Genomic DNA, 16,434 nt, shown 5'->3' on the forward strand with positions numbered 1-16,434 from the left:
AATGTATTTGTAAATTTTTTATTTGTTGTAAAGGTATTTCATTGTGCAGCAGAAAGTGTGAGATAAGTAGAAGGGGGCTTGTATAGAAACTGGGAAGTGTTAATTGTAAAGAGACAGTATTGACTGAATAGAGTCTGGTAAGTTAAGGACTCATATTGTTAGCCATAGGGCAGTCTCCAAAAAATAATTTTAAAAAGGTACAGCTAAAAAGCTAATAGGAAATAAAATGGAATATTAAAAGTATTAGACCATTACCCATTTAGACAAAATTCTACAACAGGCAAAACTAATCAATAGTACCAGAAATCACATCAGTGGTTGCCTGGTCTGGGGCATTTGTGACAACTGACTGCACAGGATCACCAGGGAACTTCTTGGGAGATGGGAATGTCAATCTTGACTGGGGGTGGTGGTTACATACGTGTGTACATCTGTCAAAAGTCATCAATGTGTACACTTAAAATGTATCACTTTTATTGTATGTAAATTATGCCTTAAAAGTTGATTTTTTTTTATAGCCAGGCGTGGTGGCGTGCATTGCACCCTGTAGTCCCAGCTACTCAGGAGGCTAAGGTGGAGGATCGCTTGAGCCCAGGAGTTGGAGTCTATAGTGAGCTAGCCTGGGAGACAGAGTGAGACCCTGTCTAAAAAAAAAAATTTTGATTAAAAAAAAAATACTGGCTAGGCACGGTGGTTCAGACCTGTAATCCCAGCACTTTGGGAGGCTGAGGAGGGTGGATCACTTGAGGTCAGGAGTTCAGGACCAGCCTGACCAACATGGCAAAACCCTGTCTCTACTAAAAAAATACAAAATTAGCCGGGCATGGTGGTGCACACCTGTAATTCCAGCTACTTGGGATGCTGAGGCAGGAGAATTGCTTGAACCCGGGAAGCAGAGGTTGCCGAGATCGTGCCACTGCACTCCAGGCTGGGCAACAAGAGTGAAACTCTGTCTCAAAAACAAAACAAAACAAAAAAACACTACCATATCTTTACTTGCAGATAGTTTTTTGGGAAGAAAAACAAAAACCCAACAAGCTACTTTATCTTTGACACTGTAAGTCCCTGTGGTGAATTCAGATATTTGTAGTTTTTGCTTGCCAGACATTCCTGATCCCGTCTTTTGGTAACATCCCCTGATTGTTTTCTTAGGTTATTACCCTTTTTCTAGCTGATGTAGTTTTGGTGAACAATTATATTGACCTGTCCTCTGGCCAAAGGTGGACATGTGACCAAGAGAGCCAATCAGTCTTTCTATCCCTGGAATTTTAATTTTGAGTCGTGTGATCTAAGGACCAAAAAATGCTTAGAGCTGTTTCATCCTGCTAGTGATCAGCATCTGCAAGATGGCCAATGTCTATTTCGCCCTTGGCCATGGTCTGTGCCCATCACTGCTGTGCTTTCCTCCTTCTGGATCATAGAGCTTCTTGAGAGGCAGATTTCTCTCTCCTTTCTCCAGGGCACCTTGGAATTGTCAACCCCTGTAACAGGCTGCCAGTGGCCAGTTCGGGAGGCTGCCTAAAGTTCCTAAACACACAGAAATCATTCTGTTTTTCTGAGCAACTCTTGAGTTACCCAAAACACTTCACAGATGCTAGTTACCACCAGATAATTCAAGAGCATCATTGTACGACTCCCATATCATGCTGGGGGGCCCGGAGATGTTGTCTAAGGCCTATCAGCCTAGGCATATCCATATCAGGCAGCTGTTCCACTTTGGGTTCCTACTGCCTTTCTCAAATCTTCCTGTGAAAGTAGGTCCTATGTACTCAGATGCCACAGATCTTTAGTTTTTGATTCCTACTCTGGGATCCATGAGTGGAGGTAGTGGTGGGGTGGTGAGGGGACGGGGTACAGGGTACTTTCTACATAATAAGATTCCTATGCTTTCTACTTTGGGCTTTCCCTCCTTTTCCTTTCTCCTCTCCAGGGAAATTGGCTGGTCTAAGGGATGCAGAAGCTCTATTCATCAAGTTGCTCCCAAATCTACGGCTGTGTCTATGTATATTAGCGCTTTCTATTTCCCTGCAGGGGCTAGACTTTTAAACAAAAGGCTCCTGTTTCTCTCTTCTGTGCCCTCTCACTTAAAATAAGTAAACATAGAACCACAATAGCTGTTGTCTCAATGAGGGGGAGGGGTTGCCGAGTAAGTTCAGTTCACAATTAAAACGGTTATGTTAAGCGGGCATGGTGGTGCACACCTGTGGTCCCAGCTCCTCAGGAGGCTGAGGTGGGAGGATCACCTGAGCCCAGGGAGGTTGAGGCTATAGTGGGCTGTGATTGTGCCACTGCGCTCCAGCCTGGGTAACAGAGTGAGACCCTGTCTCAAAAACAAACAAACAAACATACAAACTGATATCTTACCACATAAACAAACTGTATAAACATCCTCATACATAATCTATTTGAAGATGTGCGAAAACATCTATAAAACCAGTTGAACATTTTTAAGTTTCCTAACATGTTTGCCTAAACATTTTCTAATGTAACTTTAGTGTCTTCAGCTCTAAACTTAATAGGCCTTTCTTATCAGGCTAGCTCACCCTTCTGTGGATTTTGTAAGACAAAATTTTAAAAATGTATTTTAATTCATTAGAGACAGGGTTTTGCTCTGTCGCCCTAGCTGAAGTGCTGTGGTGCAATCATCACTCACAAGTGCAGTCTTGACCTACCAGGCTCAAGCGATCCTCTTACCTCAGCCTCCCAAGTAGCTGGGATCAAAAGCATGCACTACCACAGCTGGCTACTTTTTTAAATTTTTTAAAAAATTTTGTAGAGATAGGGTCTCACTATGTTGCCCAGGCTGGTCTTCAACTCCTGGGTTCAAGTGATCGTGAGCCACCACCCAGCCTTTTTTTTTAAGAGACAGAGTCTCTGTTGCCCAGTCGCCCAGGCTGGAGCACAATGGTGCCATTCTAGCTCACTGCTGCCCTGAACTTCTGGGCTCAAGTGATCCTCTCTCATTGGCCTCCCCAAAGTGCTGAGATTACAGGCATGAGCCACTGCACCTGGCTACAAAAATATTTTAATACCACTTCACACCCATTAGAATGACTATTATTTCATTTATTTATTTATATTTTTAATTTATTTTTATTTTCCTTTTTTAAATTTATTTTTTGAGAAAGAGTCTTGCTCTGTTGCCCAGGCTGGAGTGCAGTGGCCTGATCTTAGCTCACTGCAACCTCTGCCTGCTGGGTTCCAGGGATTCCCCTGCCTCAGCCTCCTGAGTAGCTGGGATTACAGGCATGCACCAACATGCCTGGCTAATTTTTATATTTTTAGTAGAGATGGGGTTTCGCCATGTTGGGCAGGCTGCTTTTGAACTCTTGACCTCAGGTGATCTGCCCGCCTCAGCTTCCCAAAGAGCTGGGATTACAGGCATGAGCCACGGACCCAGCTTTTTTTTTTTTTTTTTTTTTTTTTTTGAGATGGAGCCTCGCTCTGTTGCCCAGCTGGCATGATCTTGGCTCACTGCAACCTCCACCTCCAGGGTTCAAGAGATTCTCCTGTCTCAATCTCCCAAGCAGCTGGGATTACAGGCGCTCGCCAACACGCTTGGCTAATTTTTGTATTTTTAGTAGAGACAAGGTTTCACCATCTTGGCCAGGCTGGTCTGAAACTTCTGACCTCAAGTGATCCACCCACCTTGGCCTCCCAAAGTGATGGGATTACAGGCGCAAGCCATCATTCCCAGCCAGAATGACTATTATTTTAAAAAAGGAAAATAACAAGTGTTGGCGAGGATGCTGAGAAACTGGAACCCTTGTACATTGCTAGGGGGAATATAAAATGATGCACATGCTGTAAAACAGTTTGCCAGTTCCTCAAAAAGTTAAACATAGAATTACCATATGGTCCAGCAATTCTACACCTAGATATATTCCCCAAAGAATTAAAAACAGGGACACAAACAAATACTGTACACTGATGTTCACTGCAGCATTATTCACATTTGCCGAAAGACGAAAATAACCCAAATGTCCACTGACCGATGAATGAATAAATGAAACGTGGTATGTACATACAATGGAATATTAAGCCTTAAAAAGGAATGCAATTCTGATACATGCTACAGCATGGATGAACTTGAAAACATTATGCTAAGTGAAATAAGCCAGACACAAAAGGGCAAATATTGTATAATTCCACTACATTAGGTACCTAAAACAGGCAAATTCAGAGACAGACAGTAGAAAGGTGGTTGCCAGGGCCTGACTGTGAGGACAGGGGAATGAGGAGCTATTGTTTAATAGGTATAGGCTTTTTGTTTGGGACGATGAAAATTTTCTAGAAATAGATAGTCGTGATGGTTGCACAACATTGTAAATATACTTAATGGCAATGAATTGTACATTTAAAAATGGTTAAAATGGGCTGGATGTGGTGGCTCACACCTATAATTCCAGCACTTTGGGAGACCGAGGCAGGTGAATCACTTGAGGCCAGGAGTTTGAGACCAGTCCGGCCAACATGATGAAACCCCATCTCTACTAAAAATACAAAAATTATCCAGGTGCAGTGGCGCACACCTGTAGACTCAGCTACTCAGGAGGCTGAGGCACAAGAATTGCTTGAACCTGGGAGGCGGAGGTTGCAGTGAGCCATGATCGTACCACTGCACTCCAGCCTGGGTGACAGAGGAAGACTCTGTCTCAAAAAAAAAAAAAAAAAAAAAAAAAAGATTAAAATGGTACATTTTATGTTATATCACAATATTTTTTTAAAAAGTAAGAAAATTCTTTTTCTTTCTTTTTTTTTTTTATAGATGAGGTCTTGCTATGTTACCCAGGCCAGAGTACAGTGGCTATTCACAGGTGCAATCACAGCTCACTAGAGCCTCGAACTCCTGGGCTCAAGTGATCCTCCTGCCTCAGCTTCCTGAGTGGCTGGGATTATTGTTGTGCACCACCACACCCAGCAGGAAAAAATATTTTAAAGTGTATGTTTTTGCTACTTTGGGTTTTACAGAAAGTAAATGTTTTGCGATGCAGCAAACACCTACATAAACACCTATGTGCCAAATGTGCTTCCCCCCTAGAGAAAAATAGGAAGGATCTTTCCTTTTCATCCAGTTATTAAATACTCATCCTATATCTGCACTATGCTTGGTACCTGAAATACCTATTTATGTTTCTGTCCTCAAGATGCTTATGAGGGCTGGGCACGGTGGCTCTCGACTGTAATCCCAGCACTTTGGGAGGCCAAGGTAGGCAGATCACCGAGGTCAGGAGTTCAAGACCAGCCTAGCCAACATGGCAAAACCCCATCTCCACTAAAAATAAAAAAATTTGCCGGGCGTGGTGGCACACGCCTGTAATCCCAGCTACTCAGGAGGCTGAGGCAGGAGAATTGCTTGAACCTGGGAGGCAGAGGTTGCAGTGAGCCAAGACTGTGCCACTGCACTCTACCCTGGGGGATAGAGCGAGGCTCCATCTCAAAAAAAAAAAAAACAAAACAAAAAACATATGGACCAGTTTGGGAGATAAGGCATCCGTATATAGCAGTCCCTCCTTTTCTGTGGCGGATACATTCCACGACTCTCAGTGGATGCCTGAAACCTCAGATAGCATCAAACCCTATATATAGCATATTTTTTGATATACAGTAATGGGTGTATACAATGTAGACATACTGTACAAAAAGATGATTCATGTCCTGGGCAGGACAGAGCAGAATGGAGTGGGACCATGTGAGATTTTTTTCACACTACTCAGAATGACGGGCAATTTAAAACTTATGAATTTATTTTTGGAATTTTCCATTTAATATTTTTGCACCCCAGTTGACTGTGAGTAACTGAAACTGCAGAAAGTGAAATAGCAGATAAGGGGTGACTACTGTATATTACACTATAATATAAATTATAACAAATCATTATAAGAGATCTTAGGGGGCAGATTATAATGTGATCTCTTTTTCTCTTCTCTTGAATTACGCATTTGTCTTAGTCCATTTTCTGTTGCTACAACTTAATATCTGAGATGGGGTAATTTATAAGAAAAATAAATTTACTTTGTACAGCTCTGGAGGCTGGGAAGTCCAAGGTTGAAGGCTATATCTGGTGAGGGTCTTCTTGCTGGTGGGGGCTCTCTGCAGAGTCCTGAGGCAGCACAGGGCATCACGTGGCTAGGGAGCTCAGGAGAGAGAGTCAACCTGGCCTTTTATAACAGACCCACTCCCATGATAACTCACCCACTCCCATGATAATTCATTAATACATTAACACATGAATAGATTAATCTATTCATGAGGTCAGAGCCTTCATGACCCAATCACCTTTTAAAAGCACCACCTCCTAACACTGTTACACTATGGATTAAGGTTCTTTTCATTTTTTTTCCGTTGAGACAGTCACTGTATCATTCAGGCTGGTGTGCAATGGCATGATCACAGCTCACTGCCACTGCAAACTCTTGGGCTCAAATGATTCTCTCACCTCAGGCTTCCAAGTAGCTGGGACTACAGGTTTGTGCCACCACACTCAGCAAATTTTTAAAATTTTTTGTAGAGACAGGGTCTTACTATGTTGCCTAGGGTGATCTTGAACTCCTGGGCTCAAGAGATCCTCTCACCTTGGCCTTACAAAGTGTTGTGATTACAGGCATGAGCCACTGTGCCCAGCCTAAGTTTCAACATGAGTTTCAGAGGGGACAAACATTCAAACGATAGCAATATTCTTTCTCTCTTTTGATATACTATACTCTCTTATCTTTACCTATCAACAATTACCAGGTTATTTCCCTAGTCTTAAAGCTTTTTCCCATGTCTTCCTGAACATATATATGTGTGTGGGTATATGTATACATAATATATATTTTGTATATATTATAATGTATCATACATAATATGTTATATATTATGCATTATGTATAATATGTAATTGCATATATTATATGTATACACACATATATATCATGTATTATACATATATTATGTATAATACATAATATATTATATGCATGCACACATATATTATGATGTATAATACATATATATAATGTATCATATATAATATATATGTATGTGTGTGTGTGTGTGTGTATATATTTATTTATTTATTTATTTTAAGAGATGGGGTCTTGCTATGTTTCCCAGGCTGGATTAAAACAACTCAGCTCAAGAAATCCTCCTACCTCTGCCCAGCTTCCAGAGTAGCTGGGACTATAGCTACCCGAATATCTTATAGATACATCAACCTTAATAAATAAAAAGTTGGACACAAATTCCTCAGTATTTGTTAAGCTCAGTAGATGACCTCACCATATATGTTGCATTCTAAGTTAAAAACGTGTCATTTGCACATTTTAAATAAAATGTTTGGTGGGAGGTTGGCGGTATATGGGATCACTTAGGATAATGGTAGTTCTACCAGATGGCTCAAGAGTCATCATTATTATATATTATATTGCCTATAGTTTTCCTTGTGCCTATTTTTTCTTTTCTTTCTTTTTTCTTTCCTTTTTGTTTTTTTTAAGACAGGGTCTCACTCTGCTGCCCAGGCTGGAGTGCAGTGGCACAATTATGGCTCACTGCAGCCTTGAACTCCTGGGCCCAAGCAATCCTCCTGCCTCAGCCTTCCAAGTAGCTGGGACTACAGGTGTACACTACCATGCCTAGCTAATTTTATTTTTCTTTTGTAGAGATAGGGTATCACTATGTTGGCCAGGCGCATTTTGAACTCCTTTTAAATTTTTTTCCTGATCCATGATCTTTGCTATTTTCTATCTCATTGAAAAAGTCATAACCTTTCACCATTACAAATAAAGAACTAAATTTTTTTTTTTTTTTTTTTTTTTTTGGAGACAAGGACTCACTGTGTCACCCAGGCTGAAGTGCAGTGGCGTGATCTTGGCTCACAGCAACCTCTGCCTCCCAGGTTCAAGGGATTCTCCCCTCAGCCTCCTGAACAAGCTGGGACCACAGGTGCATGCCACCATGCCTGGCTAATGTTTAAAAAATTTTTCATAGAGACAGGGTTTCACCATGTTGCCCAGGCTGGTCTCAAACTCCTGAGCTTGAGCAATCCAGCCACCTCAGCCTCCCAAAGTGTTGAGATTACAGGTGTGAGCTGCCACAGCCAGCCAAGAACCACAACTTTGATTCACAAACTTCTATGTATTTTATACATTCTGATAATTAGAAAAGATTCCAGAAAATTTTACTAGGTGCAATGTCAAGGTGAAAACGAACCCACGTTTAAAAAAAAAAAAAAGAAAGAAAATGAACGCACTTATAATTGCCCAAGTAAATCTGTTCCATTGTTATTTTCCTATGAGTTTCATTGCAACTAAAAATACTTGAGCATTGACCTATATTGGAACTGTTACAGCATTATTACAACCCAAAACAAGTCATTATCTCCTCCTCTGTGTTCCCGTAAGATTCTGTGCAAACTCTACCAGACTTTTCACAATGAATTATCATTGGTTACATATCTGTCTTTCCATATACGATCCTTAAGCCTTTATTCCATACATTAAACCAGCCTTGGCAGCACAAATCCAGAACTACTCAGTCCTTCTATGCTGGGTTTCTACTTCAGATTGTCAAGTAGGCAGATTCTGTGTGCACAATCTTACCTCTCAGGCTCAAGCAATCCTCCTGCTTCAGCCTCAGGTGGGCTTCTTCAAAATAAGGACTGGCCTAATCACAGGCTATACCTTGTTTTGCTTCTTAGAGCAAAATAGGGATGATGGTTTTTTTGTTTGTTTGTTTGTTTGTTTTGAGATAGAGTCTTGTTCTGTCGCCTAGGCTGGAGTGCAATGGCACAATCTCAGCTCACTGCAACCTCAGACTCCCGAGTTCAAGCGATTCTCCTGTCTCAGCCTCCCAAGCAGCTGGGATTACAGGGGTGCACAACCATACCCGGCTAATTTTTGTATTTTTAGTAGAGTCGGGGTTTTGCCATGTTGGCCAGGCCGGTCTCGTGCTGGCCTCAAGTGATCCACCCTCCTTGGACTCCCAAAGTGCTGGGATTACAGGCGTGAGTCACCATGACCGGCCTGTTTTTTTTTTTTTTTTTTTTGGGAGGTCTTGTTCCATCACCCAGGCTGCAGTGTAGTGGTGCAATCACAGCTCACTGTAGCCTTGAACTCCCAGGCTCAGGTGATCCTCCCAAGTCAGCCTCCCAAGTAGCTGAGACTACAGGTACACCACCACGCCCAGTACATTTTTGTATTTTTTTGTAGATGGGGTTTCACCATGTTGCCCAGGCTGGTCTCGAACTCTGGAGCTCTAGTAATAGCCCTCTCCTCTGCCTCCCAAAGTGGTGCAATTTCAGGTGTGTGCCACGGCAGCTGGCAGGGATAGGATTTTTTTTTTTTTTTTGAGACAGAGTCTTGCTGTGTCACCCAGGCTGGAGTGCAGTGGCATGATCTCGGCTAATTGCAACCTCTGCCACCTCCAGGGTTCAAGCGATTCTCCTGCCTCAGCCTCCCGAGTAGCTGGGATTACAGGCATATGCCACCACGCCCAACTAATTTTGTATTTTTAGTAGACATGAGGTTTCACCGTGTTGGTCAGGCTGGTCTCGAACTCCTGACCTTGTGATCCGCCTGCCTCGGCCTCCCAAAGTGCTGGGATTACAGGCATAAGCCACCGCGCCCAGCAGGTATAGGATTTTTTTGAGACAGGTTCTCGCTCAGTCGCCCAGGATGGAATGCAGTGGTGTGAACCCTGCTCGCTGCAGCGCTGATCTCCCGGGCTCAAGCAATCCTCCTGCATCAGCCTCAGCGAAGTAGCGGATGCGCCCCACCACATTTGCGTAATGTTTTACAAAAATTTTTTGTAGAGATTGTGTCTTGCTATGTTGCCCAGGCTGGTCTCTAACTCTTGGGCTCAAGTGATCCTCCTGCCTCAGCCTCCCAAAATGCTGGGATTACAGATGTCAGCCACCACACACAGCAGGGAGGTGTTTTTGTTAGTGGAGACAGTAAAGATGAAGAACAAGGGAACAGCCTAGCAGGTAGCAGTTTGGATTAATTTTGGCCATAGGATCTATGTCTAACAAGCAGGGTGAATTTAAAGGGGCCAAGACAAGATGGATGGTAACTATGAACATGTTCAGAAAACTCTTTAGTTTTCTGCAGATATGGGTGATGAGGGATGATGAGAATTAGGCTGGATTTAGGCCAGGTGTGGTGTTTCACACCAGTAATCCCAAGACTTCGGGAGGCTGGCAGATTGCTTGAGACCAGGAGTTTGAGATCAATCTGGGAAACATGACAAAACCCTGCGCCTACAAATATATATATTTAGCTGGGCTAGTGTCGTGTGCCTGTAGTTCCAGCTACTCAGGAGGCTGAGGTGGGAGGATCACTTGAGCCCAGGAGGTCAAGGTTGCAGTGAGCTGTGATGGCGCCACTACACTTCAGTCTGGGCAACAGAGCAAGACCTTGTCTCAAGACAAGCAAACAAAAAATAATTAGGCTGGATTTCTTATCTGCATTGTTTTCGCGGATGACCAGAAGTTGTTGACAAAGACTTGCTTTGATTTTTGGTAGTTTCAAGTTACATGGGTCATTACAAAATGACCTAGTCATTTAGCTTATATGATGTGTGGTGCCATAGGTGTGCCATGACAAGACCCTATTTATTTGATAGGCAACGAATACATACACTTTAGACTTGGAGGGCTCCGAAGAAGACTTCAGATTTAGGACAAAAATCGTTGTCTCCATTTTGACACTCTGTGACTAGGGAGTTCACTTTTTTTTTTTTTTTTTTTTTGAGATGGAGTCTCGCTCTGTCACCCAGGCTAGAGTGCAGTGGCACGAACTTGGCTCACTGCAAGCTCCGCCTCCCGGGTTCATGCCATTCTCCCGCCTCAGCCTCCCAAGTAGCTGGGACTACAGGCGGCCGCCACCACGCCCGGCTAATTTTTTTGTATTTTTTTAGTAGAGATGGGGTTTCACTGTGTTAGCTAGGATGTTCTCGATCTCCTGACCTCGTGATCCGCCCGTCTCGGCCTCCCAAAGTGCTGGGATTACAGGCATGAGCCACTGTGCCTGGCCTAGTTCACTCTTTAAAGTGTAGCAGAGTCATAGTCTGTAAATTATGAAAGTTGTCTAGTATAGGCTACGAATCCTATCATTTTCTTTTCTTTTCTTTTTGAGATGGAGTCTCATTTTGTTACCCAGGCTGGAGTGTAGTGATGCGATCTCGACTCATTGCAACCTCTGCCTCCCAGGTTCAAGTGATTCTCGCCCCTCAGCCTCCCAAGTAGCTGGGATTACAGGCATGCACCACCACGACCGGCTGATTTTTATATTTTTAGTAGAGACAGGGTCTCACCATGTTGGCCAAGCTGGTCTTGAACTCCTGACCTTGAATGATCCACCCGCCTCAGCCTCCCAAAGTGCTGGGACTACAGGTGTAAGCCACTGTACCCGGCCTGAATTTTCATTTTCATGAATGTATCCGCATGCTTAGTGATATGTATCCCTGAAAAGGAATAGGTTTATTATGGAGTCTAAGACAATGAGTTCCTGGGAACTTTAGAGGATTGGGATGGGGTGTTCCAGTTATCTATTTTGGCATAACAAACCACCCCCAACATTTGTGATATAAATGAACTACCATTTTATTATGCTTTTGTGAGTAAGGAATTCAAACAGAGCACAGCAGGGATGCTTGTTTCAGCTCCATGATGCTGGGCCCTCATCTAGGAAGACTGAAGGTATAGGGTCTCCCAGTTTCCCCCACTTTCTGTGTCCTGACCAAAAATCAGAGTGTCTTGACCGCTCTGTGACTCTGCCAGCTGTATGTTTTTCCCAGCAAGCTTGAATTCAAACTGGGGCCTTGAATGTCCCCAGGCCCTGATAAAGGCATTTAGGTTTACTAGAAAGAAACCAGCCCCAGCACTGAGTCAAATTCCTTAAACCCTCATGTAAACTCTATGCTTTGACCCCTTTGCTGCAGACATACCCGGGTAGAACATTCTTTTTCTCTTGCCCTCTGTCATGAGGATATGAGGCAGCACTCTGCATCTAAGTTCCACTAATAATTGCTTTGGACTGATCACCCTGGCATTTTGTGCTTCTTTCTTGTGAATCCCAATCAGCCCCATCTTGAGATGGTTTGGAGCACTTTGTGGGAACATTCTTGCCTCCACTTTTGGGGTGACCCAGGCTATAGGTTCGGTGGGACAAAATAAAGGGTGACTCAAATGTCTTACAGTTGGAATCGTCTACAGGCTCTTCACTTAAACATCTGGTAGCTGGGCTGGGATGACTCAAGGGCTGTGCTCTGGAGCTGCTGACCAGAGTGTTTACATGTAGCCTTCCATGAGGCTTGGGCTTTGTCAGGGTATGTATGAGTAGAAAAACAAACTTAGTTTTTCCTACTGTACCCTCATAACATGCTTGCGACACCAGCATATGTGGATTTTTTTCCCCTACACATCAAGCAATCAATCAGTTCTGCAGCAGACACCAGCTGGGTATCCTCCAGTTCAATTCAGACAGTATCTACTTGGAGAAAGCATTAGATCCCACAGGTTGAAGGTTCAGTCCCACAAGACTGCCCCCAACTTTTGATGCCAACAAATGCCAATTGCAAGCCCCAGGCTGTTTTACCTGCGCTTCTGACGGACTGGCTATAAATCAGGGTTTTCATGTCACTCTTCTTGGGTTTGATTAATTTGTTAGAGTGGCTCACAGCTCAGGGGAATGCTTACTTACATTTACCAGTTTATTATAAAGGAATTTTTTTTTTAATTGAGACAAAGTCTCACTCTTGTTGCCCAGGCTGGAGTGCAGTGGCGCGATCTTGGTTCACTGCAACCTCCAACTCCCTGGTTTAAGCGATTCTCCTACCTTAGCCACCTGAGTAGCTGGGATTACAGGTGCCTGCCACCATGCCCAGCTAATTTTTGTATTTTTTTTTAGTAGAGATGGGGTTTCACCATGTTGGTCAGGCTGGTCTCAAACTCCTGACCTCAAGTTGTCCACCTGCCTTAGCCTCCCAAAGTGCTAGGATTACAGGCATGAGTCACTGTGCTGGGCCAGGATATTTTAAAGGGTACATATTGTAAAAGAAAATAAAAACAGGACCCTCTAAATTTATTATGCCACGTAAGAAGTTAAGTCCTGGAGACCGAGTCACATGGCAAGTTTGTAAGTTCTGCTTCTTAGATTATAGATTAACTCTCTTCCTCATTGTTCTTGTTTTATAAATGACTAAGGGAGACTACAGCTCCTCCCCTTCCAATCACTCATCTTTGTTATAGATTAACTGCCTCCTTTATTGTTGTGTACCTAACTCAGAACAAACAGAGGGCACAAAAGACCCCACGACTGCTACATCTTCAGTGTGTAGTATTAAATACACCTTTCCTGAAAGAAAAAGACCACCCGACTAATCAGATTGTTGTAACTATGCATTAAGCTTTATATAGAGCTGGATGTAGAGTGGTTGGCACCTGTAATCCCAGGTACTCAGGAGGCTGAGGTAGGAAGATCCCTTGAGCCCGGCAGTTAGAAGCTGCAGTGAGCTATGATTGTACCACTGGACTACAGCCTACACAAAAAATAAGACCCTGGAGAGACAGATGTTGAAATTCTGTTAAGCTTCCCCAATCTCTGTCTATATAAACAATCCAAACTTCACATTCACAAAACACTGACTTCCATCCTTTGGAATCTGTGTTTCCCAGGAGGCTGTCCTTAAACTCTATGCTTGAATAAACTATCTTTAAACCAGACTCTGGCTGGGTGAGGTGGGTCACACCTGTAATGCCAGTGCTTTGGGAGGTCAAAGTGGGAGGATTACTTGAGCACTCCAGCCTGGATGATACAGCAAGACGCTGTCTCAATAAATACATAAATAAACTAGATTCTCACCCTTTTAACTATTTTAGGTTGACAAAATGAACAGCCAGATTAAGAGATACATAGGGTGAGGAGGTCCAGAAGGGTCCCAAGTGTAAAAACTTCCATCCTCATGAAGTTGGGGTGAACTGCCTTTTAGACACGTAGATGTATTTTTCTTCAACTTCTTGGAAGCCCCCTGCACTCGATCCTTCTGGTTTTTATAGAGGCCTCATTACACAGTCACGACTCATTAAGTCATTGGCCATTGGTGGCCTTTAGTCCCTCTTCTCTCCCTGGAAGTGGAGGGTAGGGCTATGAGTTCCAACCCTCTGGGCACTTGGTTCACGTTTGGTTTATACGTCACCTTTTAACCAATGCCATCTTTGGCTATTATATCCAAAATTACTGCTTTCCCTTCAAAGTTAACCTGTCTCTGGTGATACCCTTTCACTTATTCCCCACTTCACCCAGTAATAATCTTTTCTGGGCACTTCTTCAGAATATCTGCGAGCTTTAGGGCAGGAGAGTACTCTGATCTGATCTGATTGATGACTTAGAAAGAAAACTGACATGTAGTGTGAGACTGTTTTGGGACTAGAGGCTGTAAATGAGGGTTATTCTTTAGAATTGCTTCCCTATCATTCTCCCATTTTAAATAAGCATCCCTTGATGTGGAAATATATATACATTTTAGACGGAGTCTCACTCTGGAGTCTCCCAGGCTGGATGGCAGTGGCACCATCTTGGCTCACTGCGACCTCTGCCTCCCAGGTTCAAGCAATTCTCCTGTCTCAGCCTCCCAAGTAGCTGGGATTACAGGCATAAGCCACTGCACCTGGCCCAAAAAAAGATTTAAATTTTTAATTTTTGTGGGTACATAGTATATATACTTTTATGGGATACATGAGATGTTTTGATACAGGCATGCAGTGTGAAACAATCACATCATGGAGAATGGGGTATTCATCTCCTCAAGCATTTATCCTTTGTGTTACAAACAATCCAATTACGATCTTCTGGTTATTTAAAAATGTACAATTGTTATTATTGACTACAGTCACCCTGTTGTGCTATCAAATAGTAGGCTTTATTCATTCTTTCTAGTTTTTGGTAGCCTTTAACCATCCCCATCTCCCTCCCAACCCCCGACTACCCTTCCCAGCCTCTGGTAACTATCCTTCTACACTCTGTGACCATGAGTTCAATTGTTTTGATTTTTAGATCTGACAAATAAGTGAGAACATGTAATGTTTGTACTTCTGTGCCTGGCTTATTTCAGTTAACACTAATGATTTCCTGTTCCATCCATGTTGCTGAAAATGACAGGATCTTTTCTTTTTTTTTTCTTTTTTTGAGATGGAGTCTTGCTCTGTCACCAGGCTGGAGCGCAGTGGCGCAATCTCAGCTCACTGCAACCGCTGCCTCCCGCGTTCAAGTGATTCTCCTGCCTCAGCCTCCCAAATAGCTGGGACTAGAGGCGTGCACCACCACGCCCAGCTAATTTTTGTATTTTTAGTAGAGACGGGGTTTCACCATGTTGGCCAGGATGGTCTTGATCTCTTGACCTTGTGATCCGCCCACCTCGGCTTCCCAAAGTGCTGGGATTACAGGTGGGAGCCACTGTGCCTGGCCTGGATCTTTTTTGTTTTAAGGTTAAATAGTACTCTATTGTGTATATGTACCACATTTTCTTTATCCATTCATTTGTTGATGAACACTTAGGTTGCTTCTAAATCTTAGCTATTGTGAATAGTGCTGCAACAAACATTGGAGTGCAGGTATCTCTTTGAAATACTGATTTCCGGCTCTCGCTCTCCCTCTCCCTCTCCCTCTCCCTCTCCCTCTCCCCACGGTCTCCGTCTCCCTCTCTTTCCACGGTCTCCCTCTGATGCCGAGCCGAAGCTGGACGGTACTGCTGCCACCTCAGCTCACTGCAACCTCCCTGCCTGATTCTCCTGCCTCAGCCTGCCGAGTGCCTGCGATTGCAGGCGCGCGCCGCCACGCCTGACTGGTTTTCGCGCCCAGGCTGGAGTGCAGTGGCGTGATCTCGGCTCGCTACAACCACCTCCCAGCCGCCTGCCTTGGCCTCCCAAAGAGCCAAGATTGCAGCCTCTGCCCAGCCGCCCCCCCCTCTGGGAAGCGAGGAGCGTCTCCGCCTGGCCGCCCATCGTCTGGGATGTGAGGAGCCCCTCTGCCTGGCTGCCCAGTCTGGAAAGTGAGGAGCGTCTCTGCCCGGCCGCCATCCCATCTAGGAAGTGAGGAGCGCCTCTTCCCGGCCGCCATCACATCTGGGAAGTGAGGAGCGTCTCTGCCCGGCCGCCCATCGTCTGAGATGTGGGGAGCACCTCTGCCCTGCCGCCCCGTCCGGGATGTGAGGAGCGTCTCTGCCCGGCCGCCCCGTCTGAGAAGTGAGCGGCCCCTCCGCCCGGCAGCCACCCCGTCTGGGAAGTGAGGAGCATCTCCGCCCGGCAGCCGCCCCGACCGGGAGGGAGGTGGGGGGGTTAGCCCCCCGCCTGGCCAGCCGCCCCATCCGGGAGGTGAGGGGCGCCTCTGCCCGGCCGCCCCTACTGGGAAGTGAGGAGCCCCTCTGCCCGGCCAGCCGCCCCGTCCGGGAGGGAGG

At 44.5% G+C, this 16,434-nt stretch overlaps 1 long non-coding RNA gene across 2 annotated transcripts in view; it reads right to left on the reverse strand.

Annotated features, from left to right (window-relative positions):
- Positions 1-16,434, reverse strand: part of LOC129533456 (uncharacterized) — a 68,413-nt gene that overhangs the window by 44,009 nt on the left and 7,970 nt on the right. The gene's annotated exons all lie outside the window — the stretch shown is intronic.

Source organism: Gorilla gorilla, chromosome 4 (assembly GCF_029281585.2).
Source record: "Gorilla gorilla gorilla isolate KB3781 chromosome 4, NHGRI_mGorGor1-v2.1_pri, whole genome shotgun sequence".
In the NCBI taxonomy this organism is placed as follows: Eukaryota; Metazoa; Chordata; class Mammalia; order Primates; family Hominidae; genus Gorilla; species Gorilla gorilla.